This window comes from Cricetulus griseus, chromosome 6 (assembly GCF_003668045.3).
Source record: "Cricetulus griseus strain 17A/GY chromosome 6, alternate assembly CriGri-PICRH-1.0, whole genome shotgun sequence".
Taxonomy (NCBI): Eukaryota; Metazoa; Chordata; class Mammalia; order Rodentia; family Cricetidae; genus Cricetulus; species Cricetulus griseus.
In genome coordinates, this window is record NC_048599.1 from 29,956,934 (window position 1) to 29,975,062 (window position 18,129).

An 18,129-nucleotide genomic window follows, 5' to 3' on the forward strand; every position below is an offset into this window, starting at 1 on the left:
CCCTAAAATATAAAGCAGATTGGCCACAATTCTTTCCTATTCTTTAATATTGCTATGCTGAAGATGGTATTGCTTAAAAATTACCTTGAATAAAGCATTTCATATTAGCAGAACCAAAATATTAAGATGAGTTTCTTTGTTTCTTATGAATCATGGACAAGGGAAGAAGAGAGGTCCATAGGAGAATCCTTTCTTTAGTTACATTTTCAAGTATTATTTTAGGAAGCTGATTGTTTCTTCTGTCTATGCAGGAGACTGAGATTTCCTGAAACAAAGGAGTTTGTTCTACAAAAACGTGCCTCTGTTAAGGCACCATTTGACTGGATTAATGAAGAGGGGAATGACAACTAACTAAGCAGAAATATATAGGTGGACTTCTGGGCAGAGATGGATCTATTGGATGAAGAATCAATGGGATGCCAGTGAGACTTAGAGCAAGTCAGACATACAGAATGGAGGAGATGTTAAAAAAAGATGCAGAGCAGAATGTAGACTAATAAAGGAAGGTGAAGTTAAGCTATAAAAGCTAGTGGGAAAGAGCCTAAATTAATGACAAGCTTTCAGAATTAATAAGTCTCTGTGTCTTTTGTTAGCTGACAGCACAAGGGAAAGTTTGACTATACCTCTCTCTTGACCTTTCCCTGTCTCTCACTAGTTACAGCTTTATTTTTTCTCTAATACTAAGAAATTGCTTAGTTTTTTCAGTTCTTGTCAGAGAAGTGTGTGGATCTTAGTTCCTACCCACATTACTGGACAATCCATAGATCAGCAGACATTAGTATCCCTGGAACACAATGATTATCTGGCAAAATTGACCAGATGAGAGATGAGCTGTGTGTTCAGTGAGAGACTGTTTAATAAATTACAAAGAGGACCAACCAAGAAAAGCATGTGATGGAGAATCTCTGGCCTCTGCATCACACACACTCTTCTGTGGATACTTGTATGCAAATTGGTTCATACAACACACATACACACCGAGAGAAAGACAGACAATCAGACAGACAGACAGACAGCCAGACAGAGAAAGAGAGAGAGAGATCTGATGTGATGTGAGAGTCTATTAAGGACACTAATTCTGAAGTTTCCTTTTGTATTCTCAGATCATGAACAACTCAATACATAAATGTAGTATCAGCATTTACATATGTTTCTAATAAGTGTTTGCTAAGTATTACTACATTTTTACTCTCAGTGCATACACACACGTGTACATTTAGAGATGGCCCATGTAGTTACTCCCCATGCGTGCAGTCTCCTTATAATACTCTATCAAGAGCATGAAAATACTTTCTTTCCTTAAAGGCAAAACAAATTGGACCAAGGAAAACTCTCTGCTTATTCAACCGCCCAGATGGGAATGAGAGCATCTTACTTCCATTGTCACTTGAAATCAGCTGTGAAATGGTGGTTGTATGCTAAAAGCCACAACCTACTTTATAACCACAGACACAAATCTGAGGAGCTAGTGGCCACCAATGGGGCTTCCTTGCCTTCACCTCAAGGACTATTGATAAACAATGTAACGTGTAGGCCTCAAAAGCAACGGAACATAGAAGAGGATAATATCTGTCATGATAACCTTTGTTGTTCATATCCTGAATCTTTTGAATTCCTGGTCCATAGCTCTCAAAGTACAACCTACTGATATCACTTTGAATTAAGTTGTTCTAAAATGTCTTCAGGAAAACTACCTAATGTAACTGGGAACATTAAATAGATAAAAATGGCTTCTTCAGGCAAAGTGTGAGTGCTTCACACCTCTGCCCTACACTGAAGGAAAGATCATGTGGGAGGATTATGAGAATGAGGATGTTCGGTCAATAGTTTTCCATATGGGGCACTAAAATGATAACTGTATCTGTGGTGTCACTGGTGCAGGAGAATTGTATATCTAGTCAATCCACTGTGCTAATCAAGCAACTTTGAATCAAGGGGTGGAGTCAGCTATTGGATGACTGAATTAGCCATAAACTTTTTGGAGGCCTTAGGAGGGGGCAAGAGATGACAGGAAGAGAAGAGAGTATATTCAGGGGATTTTCCACTGTGGGTGGTTTGGGGTTAAATCTTGGAAAGAGGGTCAGCCAGTAGCTGTGCTTTTATTGGATTTTTTCAGGGATTTAGCACAATTTTTGACTCCCTAGGTTTTATTATAGTATTTTTATTGAGTGAATCATGGGCAGGCCATGTAGTATTTCAACAGTGAAGAGGAAGGAAGCAGGGATAAAAGAAACTTCTGCATAACTTGACTGCAGAGTATGGGATTCTTAGTACCTCCACCATGGAATGATATTCCTAGTGGCTCTTGCATTCATCTGAGTTTTGGAGTTCTTCAAGAATGTATTTCAAAGACAGGTAACACAGAAAAACCATTCTCTTAACCTCAGATACATTGGCAGTAGAATCTACATGAAACTTATTGGAAATAAAGGGATAACAAGATAAGAAATAAGCAAATTTCTCTCTGAAAACAGAAAGAAAGATAAACTATCAGTAACTTAACAATTGAATGAAATATGTTAAGAATCATGCAAATGACCCACTGGTCCTCTCAGGAAGTGCTGAGTTTAGGACACTCAGCTTAACTTTTCAATGATGAATCCCTATCACTTCAGTTTATATAGCCCACCAGATATCATGTATCCCATCCAAACTTCATGTGTTCCTGCAACCTCATGCATGGCACAGGAGGGCTTGGGGTCAGGGTCTATCAACCTCCAGCACATGGTCAACCCACTATTAGAAGCAAAGCAGATGACACAACAATGAAAATATGATGGCATGGGAAGGGTTAACAAGATAAGAGACACCATCCCCAGAGTGTGGCATTCCAAAAACCCATGGTCTAAATGAGCTGTGGCAATGAAGGAAGGGAGTCAGCAAGAGGGATTTCATCCAATACCTGCCTCAAATATTTTTGTGTAGTCTGAAATTATGGGTTTAGCTCTAAGGAAACAGAATTCCTTCTCATAAGCAAACACATCTACTGTTGATCCACAAATCAAATGGGCCACAATCCATAAATACCCTCAGTACCCAAACTCCCAGAGAAACTGAAAAAATTAATCACGTGTGTACCCTTCCACCTCACATGGGCATGGTGCTATATCTGAGGGAATATAAGTGGCCCGACATGATTTTCTATTGACTGCCTCCACACTCTCTTCCCATAACAATGAATGTTTGACTCATGCAAAGGGGCCATGATCAAAAACATTCTCAGGTATCATAAAAAGTTGCTTACTTTTACAATGATCTGGCTTCACTCGAGGCTGTTTTGTGATCCAGGTTCTTACCTTTTGCTGATCTGGATTTTCACTGAAGGAACTATTGGTAAGTTCAGACTGGAACTTGCATGTGTCTTCGCTTAAGATGGATTCATGGTATGTAACCACAATTTGATATTTCTTAAAAAGAAAAAATGGGATTCATTACAGTTCTGGAGCTCTTTCCATTATATGAAATAGCTTTAGATTATGGATGATATCAATTTGTTCAGGTTTCATGCTAGAATTCCTCAGTACAATTACCACACATTGTACAAGACACATTTTCCATGGAGATGGCGGCACACCTCACTTGCATCTGGTTTTCTGTGCAAGCTAGACAAGGTATGTCAGGCTGATAGTGAAGAAGAAACCAGAGCAGATGAGGGAAACAGTCCCTTCAGTGGAATCTGAAATAGAATGCTCAACTCCATGTAGTAGCCCAGGTAATGAACACTGGGAAAAGAATTAGTAGGCATAAAGAAGGGGTGGCTATCACAGCAGAGCATTAGCAATTTACTAGGCTGTACTCTGTGAGACAGAACTGGCAGGTTTTCCTACTGTGATTAAACAAATGACTTCAACCAATTAGTGACCATGCAATGTTGTCCTCAAAGCCAGAGACATAAACCAAAGTAGGAAAGGTTGCCCTTTCTGTGAAGGCTTCCATGGTAAACACATTTAGAAATTTAAGGCAGTCATTTGTGCACATAACCCTCTTCTAATAAAAAAGATAATAGAACAGCATTTGCTTTAATTTATATATGTCCATGTACTACAGTTTCCATCTATGAATCACTGCTTTGCTACACATTTCCTTACAAGCACACACAGAATCTCTCAAAATATCCATGTATTTAAACAAACTGAAGTCCTGTACTTTCTGCATGCTTGACTGGCTTTTGGTGATTATCAAATTCAATCTGACAGAATTGGTTTTCAAAATGGCATTCATCTAAGACAGATTAATTATTAATTAATTAATAATTAATTAATTAGTTAATTAATAGGTGATTAATTTCTAACTTGAGTTTCCTTATAATACTAAATATTTGGTCATAATAACTTTCAAATACTAAAAATTAGCATTATATTGTTGAATGATTTGCAAATGTACAATAATTTAAACCAGATTAGAAATGCATTCACAGTGTATTCTACAAAAGTCAGCTTAAGTTTTTATCAATGTACAGAAATCTACATCAATGTAAAATATTTAAATATAGTATTTACCTTTTTGGTTTAAAAGTAGATTCAGTAATCTAACTTATAATCCTATTTCTGTATCTCCCATTGTTTCCTTTCAGAGTATGTTCAATAATCTATGATTTTATCCTATCATACCTATATACCATTTTTCCCAAAACTAGAACTCCGAATCTCCCTTGTTCAACATTTACCATTACCAGTAACACCTTGTACCCAATCCCCCTACACAATGACTAATATCCATAACCCAACGAACCACCAAAAACCACCTACCACATTTCTTGAGAACATTGTCATCATCATGCCCTTAAATTTACTTCATGCTGTCTCTGGTCATCAGCATCTTCAGGGGTCCTGAAAACAAGAATTTGGGTTATTTGCTAAGTCCAGAGCCAGTTTAATCATTTATTATCCAGTCTCTCCATAATGAGAAAGTGCAGAACTTGTATCAAGTCCAGACTAGAGTGGTGTGTGAGGCCGGATAATCTCATGTAGCAAACTCAAAATTATCCTAAGCAGTTTGTGGTCCAAACCTGATCATTAGATGATATTTTTCAGTTTACTGATATTTTCATAGTCCTGGGGAAATCATCACTCTGGGGCCCATCATCTTTTTGGAAACTTCAAATGTTACTGTTAAGAATGGTCATGGTTCAGTGCTGAAAATTTTAAATTTTAAATGTCATGTGCACCAGATCTCAAACATGTTAAATGATCAATGTTTCTTATGTACAGAGTATAAAATATTTTTATAAGTTACCATTTTTATTTAAAATATATTGTCAATTTGTGTACCAATCACCTGTTCCCCCTTCCTCTTCCCTTCCCTCTTCCCACCCCCATTCACTGCTCATTGGGAAGAAGGCCTTGCTTAGAGGAGTCCACAAAAATCATAAGTTGAGTCAGCATCGATCCCCTAATCACTGTACCAAGACTGTGCAAGGTTTCCTCTCATAGAAAATGAGCTCCAAAATGCAGGTTCACCCCTGTGGGTTAGGCCCTGGTACCATTGTTGGACCCCCCAGTAGATCAAGTCAGATATCTGTCACACACATTCGAAGTGTCCAGTTCAGTACTTTGCAAGTTTCTTCCATTATCTGTCCATAGTCTGTGAGCTCCCACTAGATTGGGTCAGCTTTCACACTGGTTTTCCACATCATGGTCTCATCCCCTCTTGTTCATATGATCTCTTCTCCCTCTCTTAAACTACACTCCCAGAGCTCAACCCTGTTCTTGGCTGTGAGTCTTGCATCTGCTTCCATCATTTACTGGATGTAGGTTCTATGATTACAATTAGGGAAATCACTAGTCTGATTCAAGGGGAAGACCCATTCAGAGACCTTCTTCACTATTGCTAGGAGTCTTAGCTGGGGTCATCCTTGTATTTTTCCTGAGAATTTCTTTAGCACCAGTTTTCTCCCTAATCTCATATGGGCTCATTCTATCAGGTTATGTCTTTTGTTGTTGTCCCGTCCATTCCTCCCCCAAATCAGTCTGTTTAGTCCCTCATGTTCCCATCCCCCATGCCTCCCCTCTGTTCACTCCCAGTTTACCTCAGCGGTTATAAAATCTTAATTCAGATTCATATGAAAGAGATGCAAATCTGAAATCATGTACAGTAAGCTAGATGAATCCTTTTCTAGAATTAGTATTCGATATGACCATTGATAGCATTTGAAACATAGAAATATATAATCACATATACATGTGATTATATGAAACCACATACACAAAATGTAGGAACACATTTTGAAGTAATATATAGACATTAAGAGAAGCTTTAAAAAGTCAAAATAACACCAAAGGATTATGAGATTAGTGGCCATACAACACACCCTTGATTTTTTTTTCTTCTGTTCCATATCAGTTTGCTCTTCTGACATGAGACAGAGATTTGGAATGTTATTCTAACAAATATGATAGGGATTAGAGAAGGTGAGAGCCCTATTTCAGCTCCAATGCCAGATTTAGTTTTTTCCTATTTTTAATTAAATTCAAAACAAGTTGATTTTACATGTCAATCCCCATTCTCTTTTTCCCTCCCCTCCACCCCTGCTCCCCATTGACACCCTACCTATTCCATACCCTTCTGTTCCCCAGGGATGGGGGGAATTCCCTTTGGGATAGTCAGAGTCTGTCATATCATTTGGTATAGGGCCTAGGCCCTCCCCCATGTGTCTAGGCTGAGAGTATCCCTCTATGAGGAATGGGCTCCCAAAGTATATTCCTATGCTATGGATAAGTTCTGATCTACTACTAGTGAACTCATAGATTTCCTAGACCTCTTCATTGACACCCACATTCATGGGGTCTGGATCAGTCCTATGCTGGTTTCCCAGCTATAAATCTGAGGTTCATGAGCTTCCTCTTGTTCAGGTCAGCTCTTTCTGTGCGTTTCACCAGCCTGGTCTTGACCCGTTTGCTCATCACTCCTCCTTCTCTGCATTTGGATTCCATTTCAGTTCAGTGTTTAGCTGTGGGTGTCTGCATCTACTTCCATCAGCTGACTGCTGAAGGCTCTAGGATGGCATATAAGTTAGTCATCAATCTCATTATCAGGTGAGGGCATTTTAGGTAGCCTTTCCATTGTTTCTTAAATTGTTAGTAGGTGTCATCCTTGTAGATCTCTGGACAATTCCCTAGTGGCTGATTTATCTTTAAACCTATAATGGCTCCTTCTATTATGGTATCTCTTATCTTGTTCTCTTCTATTCTTCCCCCGACTCAGCCTTCCTGGTCCCTCATGTCCCCTTCTCTCCTCCTCTTCTCTCCTTCTTGTTCTCCTAGCTCCCTCTACCCTTCCACCATGCTCCCAATTTGCTCATGTGATCTTGTCCCTTTGTCCTTCTCCAGGGGGACCATGTATATCTCTCTTAGGGTCATGCTTGTTTTCTAGATTCTCTGGTAGTGGGACCTGCTAAAACTTTGGAAATCAGACATACTGGTTTTGAAAGAGAATTTACCCTTGTGAGGGTGTTCCATGATTTTGAGGAACTCTGGGCTTCCAAATGGATAACATGTGGTGCTGGCTTATTTATCTTGGAAGAACCTACCTTGTCTGCAGGTTAACTTCCTAGACTCCAATAAGTGCTCATATTCTACTATGTCTCCAAAGAGAAAAGTTCACCTGGCCCTTTGGCTATAAACCACAATCTCAGACAATATGATTGACTATCTGATTTTTGGTAAGGATTGACAACTTTGATGTAGAGCTTTTACTCTTGGACTCACTTCTTTTTTAATCCTCCATATACATGCCTGACTTGGAGTCCCTTGACTCAAAAAAGTAGTGAACATTTCAAAATTACTTGTACACGTTGTATGCATTCTAAATGTGTAAACTCCTCTGTTCCTTTGTCTTTTCAGTGTTCCTTTGTTAGTGTGCTTGTGCATCATAATCATACATGGATGGTGATTTATTTTTATTGATTTTTCATTTTAATTAGAAAGATTATTTTGCATGTCAATCCTAGGTCCCTCTCTCTACCCTCCTTACAAACACCCTACCTAATCCATACCCTTTCTGCTCCCCAGGGAGGGTGAGGCCATCCATAGGGGGTCTTCAGAGTCTGTCACATCCCTGGGGATAGGGCCTATGCTAACCCCCTTGTGTCTAGGCTCAGGGAGTATCCCTCCATGTGGGATTGGCTCCCAAAGTCCATTCCTATGCTAGGGATAAGTACTGATCCACTATAAGCGGCCCCATAGATTTCCAAGGTCTCCTCTCTGACACCTACATTCAGGGGGTCTGGATCAGTCCCAGGCTGCTTTCCTGCTATCAGTCTGGGAACCAAGAGCTCTCCCTTGTTCAGGTCAGCTGTTTCTGTGTGTTTCACTAGCTTGTTATCCATATTCTCTCCAAGATTTTTATCATGAAGGGGTGTTGGATTTTGTCAAAGGCTTTTTCAGCATTTTGTGAGACAATCATGTGGGTTTTCTTTTTAAGTTTGTTTATATGGTGGATTACATTGATAGATTTCTTATGTTGAACCATCCTTGCATTCCTGGGATGAAGCCTACTTTATCATGGTGGGTGATTTCTCTGATGTGTTCTTTGATTTGTTTGGCCAATATTTTATTGGGTATTTTTGCATCAATGATCATGAGGGATATTGGTCTGTAGTTTTATTTTTAATTGTGTCTTTCTGTGGTTTGAATATCAAAGTAATTGTAGCCTAGTAAAAAACAGTTTGGCAATATCACTTATGATTCTATTGTGCTGAACAATTTGAGGAGTACTGGTTTTAGCTCTTGATTGCATTCCTGATAGAATTCTGCACTGAATCCATCTGGCCCTGCAATTTTTTTTGGGAGACTTTCAATGACTGCTTCTACTTCATTAGGGATTATAAGTCTATTTAAATTGCTCACTTTTTCTTGATTTAATTTTGGTAAGTGATATATATCCAGAAACTTGTCCATTTCCTTTATATTTTCAAATTTTGTGGAGTACAGGTTTTCAAAGTATGACCTTAGGATTCTCTGAATTTCATCAGTGTCTGTTGTTATGTCTGCCTTTTCATTTCTGATTTTGTTAATTAGCATGCTCTCTCTCTGCCTTTTGTTTAGTTTAGATAGAGGTTTGTCTATCTTGTTGATTTTCGCTAAGAAGCAACTCTGTTTCATTGATTCTTTGTATGGTTTTCCTAGTTTCTACTGACTTCAGCCCTTAGTTTGATTATTTCCTGGCATCTGCTATTCCAGGGTGAGTTTGTTTCATTTGTTCTAGAGATTTTCAGTTGTCTGTTATGTCCCAATTGGGTCATAACTTCTGTTAGTTCCTTTGTTTCTTCCTTAAGTTTCTGTCTGGTGGTCATATCTGGTAGTGAGAGCCGGGTGTTGAAATCTCCTAATATAAGTGTGTGAGTTTTTATGTGTGGTTTGGGCTTTAATAATGTTTCTTTTACAAATGTGGGTGCCTTTGTATTTGGGGCATTGATGTTCACCTTGATGGACTTTTCCTTTGATGAGTATGAAATGCCCTTCTTCATCTTTTTTTATTAATTTTAGTTTGAAGAATAATTTACTAGATATTAGGTTTGCTATACCAGCGTGTTTCTTGGGTGCATTTGAATGGAAAATCTTTTCCCAATCTTTTACTCTGAGTTAATGTCTGTCTTTGAAGTTGACCTGTGTTTCTTGTGTGCAGAAGAAGGAGCGATTCTGTCTTCATATTCATTCTGTTATCCTGAATCTTTTTATAGGCAAATTAAGACCATTGACATTGAGGGATATTAATGCCATTGATTGTTAGTTCTTATTTGTTTTGGATTTGTTGTTGCTGGTGTTAGTATGTTTGGATTTCCCCCTCTTTTTCTTTTGGTGTTTGGTAAAGTGGGCTTATCTATTTCTTATGTTTTTGTGAGTGTAGTTATCTTCATTGGGTTGGAGTTTTCCTTCTAGTACTTTCTGTAAGGGTGGATTTGTGGCTATGTATTGTTTAAATGTGCTTCTGGCATGCAATGTCTGTTTTCTCCATCTACAGTGATTGAAAGCTTTGCTGTATACAGTAGTCTGGGGTGGCATCTATGTTCCCTTAGCATTTGTAGGACATCTATCCAGGACCTTGTGGCTTTCAAAGTTTCCATTGGTTAGTCTGGTGTAATTCTGATGTCTGCCTTTATATGTTATTTGCTCTATTGTCCTTTGCTACTCTTGATAATTTTTCTTTATTCTGTAAGTTTGCTTTTTTTATTGGGTAGTGAGAGCACTTCTTTTTTGTGGTCCACTCTATTCAATAAAGAATCGCAGGTGTTGAAGACTCACTAGAGGATATACAGTCATCAACCCAAGAAAATCTCAAATCCTACGATTCTCTCTTCCATGTCTTGTATACTGTTGTTTAAACTTACATCTTTAGTTCATGATCATTTATCCAGTCTTTCTATTTCCAGCATCCCCTAATTCTGTGTTTTCTTCATTGTTTGCATTTTAGCTTTGAAGCCTTGAACTGTTTCAATTGTTTCCTTCACTTGTTTGGTTGTTTTTTCCTGGCTTTGTTTAGATTCTTTAAGACATTTATGTGTTTCTTCAATTTTTTGTTTGTTTTTTTCTATTTCTTTAGGGGATTTTTTATTTCCTCTTTAAGGGTTTCTATCATTTTCATAAAGTAGTTTTTAAGGTCTGTCTCTTCTTCCTCTGCGTTGTGCTTTTCAGGTCTTGGTGGTGTGGAGTCGCTAGATTCTGGTGGAGTCATATTGGTCTTTTTGTTGTGTGTGTTCTTATTCTGTTGTCTTCCCATGTCTTCTTCTAGTGGATGCAGCTGGAGTCTCTCTACTTCTTCTAGTCACCTTGTGGCATATGTGGGCCAAGACTTCTGTGTCTGCAAGTCTAGATGATCTGGCCTCTCCTGGTATTCTCCTCACTCAAGCAGAGGGTGGAGGGCAGAGTTGGAAACAAGAGAAAGGAACTCCTGGATTCAGGGAGGTTCTCCATGTATGGGTTGGTCCACTCTATGCCAGAAGCCAGCTCAGAAAGATCTAAAGAAGGAGTGATGGCAGGAGTTGGGGTGGGGTCAGAGTCCATACTACCACAGGAAAGGGCAGGGCAGAGGGCAAACCAAGAGTAAGGTGTTCCCAGACTCATGGATGTCCTCCCTATCTAGGCAGCTCCATGCTAAGCCAGAAAGATTGAATGAGGGGGTGATGAAAGTAGTTGGGGCCATGAAACTTTTTAAGCCATATTAAATTGACAGAAAACAATGGTCTCACAATACTTCTTTCTATGATCTCTTTACTGTTCTCCATTCTACTTCTGTGCTAATTGTCTATTTTTCTATAATTTCTTAGCTCCAATTCTGTCTCAATTCTGACTCCCATTCTAATTCTTCATTTCATTTCATTTCTTCTTCTTCTTCTTCTTCTTCTTCTTCTTCTTCTTCTTCTTCTTCTTCTTTTTCTTTCTTCTCATTCTCATTCTCCCTCTTCTTCTTCCTCTTATTTTCCTACATGATTATTTTTCCTATCCAGCTTTTATCTCTCTTGTCCCTTCTCTCCAAATCTCTCCTCCCACAATCTCTTGAAGCAAAGATAGGAGTTACAGAGTTAGCTTTTCATTGGTCAGTGTTAAAAGGCTAAGTGACAAGATCAGAGCCATTGCCATGGAAACCAAAGGGTCCAAGATTATAGAAGTGAGACTGTGACCAGAGGGTGGTGAGCGGGTATAGTGAGATATGTTTTGAGACATAGGTCTTTAGTTAACTGATTGGCAAACAATGAATAGGGACACTTTAATGATAATGTGACATTAGCTTGGGACAGCACTTCCCTAACTGCTGGCAGAGTGAATCCAGGACATTCTTGTTCCCTGTCTTTCTAATAGATATGGATCAACAACTTCAGACACTGAACTTCTTGTCTTTGGGCATCTGTGAATGTCTCAATAGAAGTCTATTTGCCTGAACACTAACACTGATCAACTGCCAATCCAAGAAGATGATTGCAGTGTGGCTGACTACTAAGAAAAAACATTGTTGCTTCCCTGTTAGATATTATTTTCCTTATTGTTATGAGCTTAGATAACCATAACACATTTACAAAGCTGTGACTTTATAAGACACAAATCATTTTAAATTGAATCATCCTGAAATTCTTTTTTGTAGTAAAAGTGAGGACGCAGATGCACCTGAGCATCAAGATCAAGTTGTTTAGCACCCTCCTTGGAACGTGTGTGTGTGTGTGTGTGTGTGTGTGTGTGTGTGTGTGTGTGTGTGTGTTTCTGTGACTATTCTGTGAATAATCACAGAATGTTATGTCATTTTCTCTCTATTGTACAAAGAGTTCTCCATGATAGGTAAAGAAGGCAACAGATTCCTAAAGAAATATAAGAGGAATGTTACCTACTAGGTGACTTCCACCATACTTTTCTTCTTCTCTTTACCCTAACTCACATCCACGACAAATATCAGCACTCTGTACAATCCAGCATGAAATGCTGTATTCAGTGATCTTTGTAATCTTATTTACCTTCATGAATACTGATATTGAGTAACAGAAAATATTTGTGACCTGTCAAGCTTATTTCTGCAGATCTAGTCATGAATGTTAAGGGATGCAACCTTACTTCCTTGAAGAGGTCTCTTTGAATAAACCAACTGTTTATGAGCCAATGATTATGAAATTGTTTGCTTTATTTGAAACCATTAAGGAGATATCAAAAAAGCTGTCATTTCTATCAAGATCCCTGAGATTGATTCCTGACTAATCCCACTTTTCTTAAGTCTCATTTGGGCCAGAATGTTGCTCTTCAGGGTGAGAATCCAAGGAGGATCTACCATCAATGAGTAGACATAAAAGACAGGGAATTACTTTTTGAAAAGACACCCTGAGTCTACATTCTCAATTCAGATCTTTTCATTTAAAATTTATTCACATTTTCCCTTCATGGGTTTTGTCAACAGAGTTGGTTTCCTGATGTCCCGGTACAGAGGCTGAGGTTTCATTGGAGCAATCACAGATTCATTTGCAGAACATTCCATGGTTTAACGTTTTACTTGCTCATCTCATTTTCCTCAAGAAAACTGCACATTTATTTTGGTATTTTATTGTCTGAAGTTTGGTTCTTTTTCAAGATAGACATGAAAAAGAACTTTTAGCAATCACAATGTCATTGACTTAGTTCCACACAATGTTGAAATATCCTCTGAGAAATACATTACTTAATTACTTAATTACTTAAAATTCAGCTTCAGAGAAGTTCTCAGAACACATGTTGAATATACCAGATTCTTTGTTCCATTATAATTTCCATGGCCTGTATCCTATTCCAAATGTTGGCATTGTTCTTCCCTTTTATCCTATGAGGCAAGCTTCTACTGTTCATGATTCTCTGAACATTCCAGGTTTTTAACCTCTTTTTAAAAAAACATGGACTCTTGAGATCTTCCTACAGCATATGAAGGCTTTTCTACCCCACACTTGAAAACTCTTTGCCATTTCTCCATAGAAAACTTTTAAAGGACTAAAAATTTGATAATCATGTTTAGTATAGCAATGGCCCTATTTCTCAGTACTAATATTCTACCATGGTTTCTTTTCTCATTGGTGTGATAAAATGTATAAGAATAAGTATGTAATTCAGTAATGTCTTCTACTGAATTTGGGGTTTTGGAACTATATTTCATGCTGACAGAAATGGCATGGTGACAATAAGGTGAGGCTGGACTGGTTACATTGCATGCATGTGTAGTCATGAAAGATAATAAAGAGTTAATTTCTCCTACTTCTTGGGCTGTATATAGTAAGCCCACTGAGATTTTCAGATATTGTGTAGTTTGTTTTGCTTGAAGAGTGAGCATGGCCCACCTAACCTCAGTTTTTATGTACTTGTTTCTGCATGTTAGAACTTTCTCCATTTCCTAATTAGAGCAATCATAGTTCCAAAACTAACCTGTAGGAGATAGCATAGGAGGGGTTTATACAACTGAAGTCCCACTCAAGTAGAAATAGTTTCCCGTCCAAGACTATACTAGGTAAAGTCTCTACAACCTTTCTGAATAGCTTTGTTTGGATAGGAGTTGAGACTAGAGAAAGTTACAAGATACTCAAAGAAAGCAGTTTGAGAAGATACTGGAAGCTAGAACTTATCAGTGCTTCTTCTCCCAAAAAGCATAACAAAGAGGCTAACTGAAATACAGACATATGCTATCACCTTCAAGTTCACATTTGCTTATGCCCTTCACTTGTTTGGGGAGGTCATATTATGTGAACAGCACTTACACTGGAAATGGCCTATGAACAATGAGTTCTCTATGCTTCAAGTCTATAAAGTCTGTTTTGGAACACAGCCTAAGAAGTTACCATTTTATTAGCCTGGTAAAGAATAGACCTCATGAGCTAAGTCTCAAAATGTGACTATTATTATTCTTAGCTCTTATCTACCATATATGAATGCTGATTCATCTAGCATTGGTCATGAACTGTGTGTTTTATCTGTCTAAATTAGCAATGTTAAGAGAATCACTTCAGGTATCCAAACATCATGGATTTATTCTTAAACCCTATTAAATTATTAAAGAAATTTAAAGCATTTACTGCAATATCAAAGAACCTCTGTCTGTTACTGTTTTCTTTATTTTTAAGAACTATAATTTATTTTGAATTATGTATAGGCATGTGTGTGTATAATTGTGGTGTGTGTGTATGTTTGCATCTAAGTATATACAGATTAATGCAGTGCATCTTGAGTAGAGATTATTGTATCATATAACTGAAGTTACAGAATGTCACTGAGCAGGCCATTATTAGCCAAGGCCTGGATACAATATTCAGACATCATTTGACAAAGCTGTTGGTTTAATTTCTTTGAAGTCAGCTTTCTGAGAACTCTGTTCCTATGAAAATCACTTAAGTTGGGATACAAGGCAAGCTTCTTCTGTGCTTCCTGAGTCTAAGAAAATGATTGAGAATTACCCTTCTATCTTCAGAGATGAGAAGCTTATTTTCATGCATAGAGTTGATCTCTGAGAACAAATGTGTTTTCTGATGTATCTATGGAAATTTCTATAAGATATTTATGAAAATGATGGATAAAAACAAATAATGAAATATGGATTAATCATTTCCTGTGAACATAAACCTGTATTCAACAGGCTGCTAATATATAGAAAAGCATAGAGAGGATATACTAACAATTATATTATGAAACATGAAATATATGCATGTGTGAATAAACTTGTATATCTTTATTTTAACTAATTTTTGATGGAATTGTGTATTCTGTTTCTATCCTTACCTGCCACCTGCCTCTATGTCCTCCAGTGTTTTTCTTTCACTCTCTTCAATTAATGTCCTCATTTCCTTTAATTATATGTATATTACATGTACATATTTATCTAAACATAGAAATATGTATATTTAAATATATCTGAAAGTAAATGTGATTATATCCAGCCAAGTCCATTTAGTATTTCATATATATATATATATATGTGTGTGTGTGTGTGTGTGTGTGTGTGTGTGTGTGTGTGTGTGTGTGTGTTTATACAGCTGACTAGTTTTAGTGGATAACTCTTAGGAGCCTCATCTCTTGGGATAACAATTTTACCCATTTTCAGTAGTTAATAATTGCCTGTCATACTTTGTCTTATATTGCAGCATTGTGAGATATAATCCCAACTCTTTTAGCATATCAACTGGTATTATTGTCTTTCACATCTTGTTTAGGTAACTAGCTAATCATATTTCTGAGAGTTCATAGGACAACTTTCCTGTCATTTACGGGATACATGATCACACAAAAAATATACTGGACTTCTACCTCTTACACTCTAAGAAACCTCTTCTATGACGTTCCCTTAGCTTGAGGGGTAATATTATATGTATATATTTTTATATATCCAGAATAATGGGTTTCCACATGGCATTTTTAAAGGTCTTTACTGGTGGTCATACTTAACCTGTTATTCTTCCTCCTTCTCTCTCTGTCATCCTTCCCTTACGCTATTTAGATCTTCCTCACTTTGTTCATTATGTCCTTTTACTCAATGTCTAATTTGAGTTCTACTAGTTCTCTGACTCGAAGTCTGCCCACTCCGTGGTTTGCTTCTCAATCTGGAATTGTGAAGTTCATCCAATTTAATTGCCACATGTAAGAAAATCACATCTCTTTCTTTTTTAATTTATTTTTATTTAAATTAGAAGCAAGCTTGCTTCACATGTTAATCCCAGCTCCCTCTCCCTACCTTCCATTCCACTCCTCAACCACCTCTCAACCCATCCCCCCTCCGCTACCCAGGGAGGGTGAGGATCCCCATGGGGGATTGCCAAAGTATGTCATGTCATCTGTGCCAGGGCCTATGCCATCCCCCATGTATCCAGTCTAAGAGAACATCCTTCCATGTGAACTGGGCTCTCAAAGACCATTCATTCACCAAAAAGTGATGGTACAATACACACTAAGAATACCCACTTTAGAAGCTCTTGTTCCACTGGATATTAGTATGTTTCTGACTGTTGGTAGATAGTGTAGACAATGCATTCTCCTAGGTTCTCCTACTGCTTGTTATGAATTTTCTTCTGCTTTCTTGTATTGCTTCATTTTAGCCTTTTGGTTCTAAAGCAACATTTTAAAACCTAACAAACATTCATGAAATTCTATTATCTTCTGTATCAGCTGTGTTCCCTTCTTAGTCTCTCCTTCATAAGGCAGTCTCTGAAAATTCACTGGAATTAGAGGAAAGTACACAGTCAAGATGTTACAATTGGTAGAATATAATCATTGTGAAAAACTTTCTTCTGGGTATGAAAGGCATACTTCTCTCTTGAAATCAGAAACTTATGGCTAGCCACAGTAACATTCAGAAGACAGTGACCACAAGCATTCCTTCACAGAAAGTCAAGCAGGTTCACTAGATAAGCTAGAGTCTGAAAATTGCCCAGAGCAGGAATTAGTACATCAAAGAATGTACATCAAGTATTTCCTATGATTAATGGATAACAACCTCAGAAGCAGCTAAATAAGTTCTTTCCATAACTTTGTGAACTTAAATATAAGAAGAGATGCACTCCTTGCCTTAGGTGAGCATCACTGCCTGTCTGTGAATAGTATAAAAAGTTCTGAAAAGGAAATACACCAATGTGCCAAGTCCAGTCCAGCTATATTCCTGGAAATTCCCACATTTTAGTGACAAACATTAGGAACCCACATGTACAATGTTGCTGGTATTCTATATTATTATGAAAACAATATATATAACTGATAACAATAAAAGTATAATACTAAAAGAGTTCAGTCTTTTAGAATGTTGATTGTCTGTCTACTGGCAATTGTCAAATACATATTGTTTTGTAAAATAAATATATCTACAGGCTTCCCAGACAGTGTTCAACCAGATTCAGTCACTTGTCCTCCATCTCTTAGTCACAAGGAGTAGGTCCAGGAAGATCTCTGGATGGCTTATTGACTAAATGGATTAACAAGTGCTCCTCAGTCCTGAAAAGAGAACAATTTTTCTTTTGTGCAATAGAAGCTTTTTCATTATACTTGACAATAAGTTTCTTGAAAAAAGGCATGTTGTAACAACCTTGGGAAGGACTCCAAGGCCTGTTTCAGGTGTGTAGGGACACAACCAAATTCTTAGGCTCTGGTAATTAAAGATGGCGCTTCATATGTTTTCTGGATAAAAGAGTATAGATTGAAGTATTTGAGGAGCCAAATACAGGAGCAGTTTTTATGGTATCCATTTTACCTGAACTTGACAAGTTTATAAGGGCCTTGATCTGTGGGAGAGAGGCTAAACTGAGTAACCAGGATATTTCACAGGATCCTACAAGGTAGGACATAAGAGAATGGGTGTTTTGTTATTAAGGGAGAACTGGAGCATATATTTATAGCATGTAGGAAAAGATCAGGATGGAGGGATGCATTTGGAGTATGTGTATAATCTTGTCCAGCAGGAAACAGTGAAGAGGTGCTTGGCTTGTATCCCATGCATTGTAAGTGATCCATAATGTTGAATCTCCATCTTTACATCTCAGAATACAGGGGATGAACTAATTTTCCTGTCACTGCTTTCTACCTTGGACCTAGTCCTGAACTTATGCAATGCAAACACAACAGGCCTCCAGAGAACTACTAACATTAGTATTGAGAAAAGCCTGAAGGAAGAGGAGAAGAAGGGTATTCTAGTGATCATAAATGTCTGAAATCCTGACAA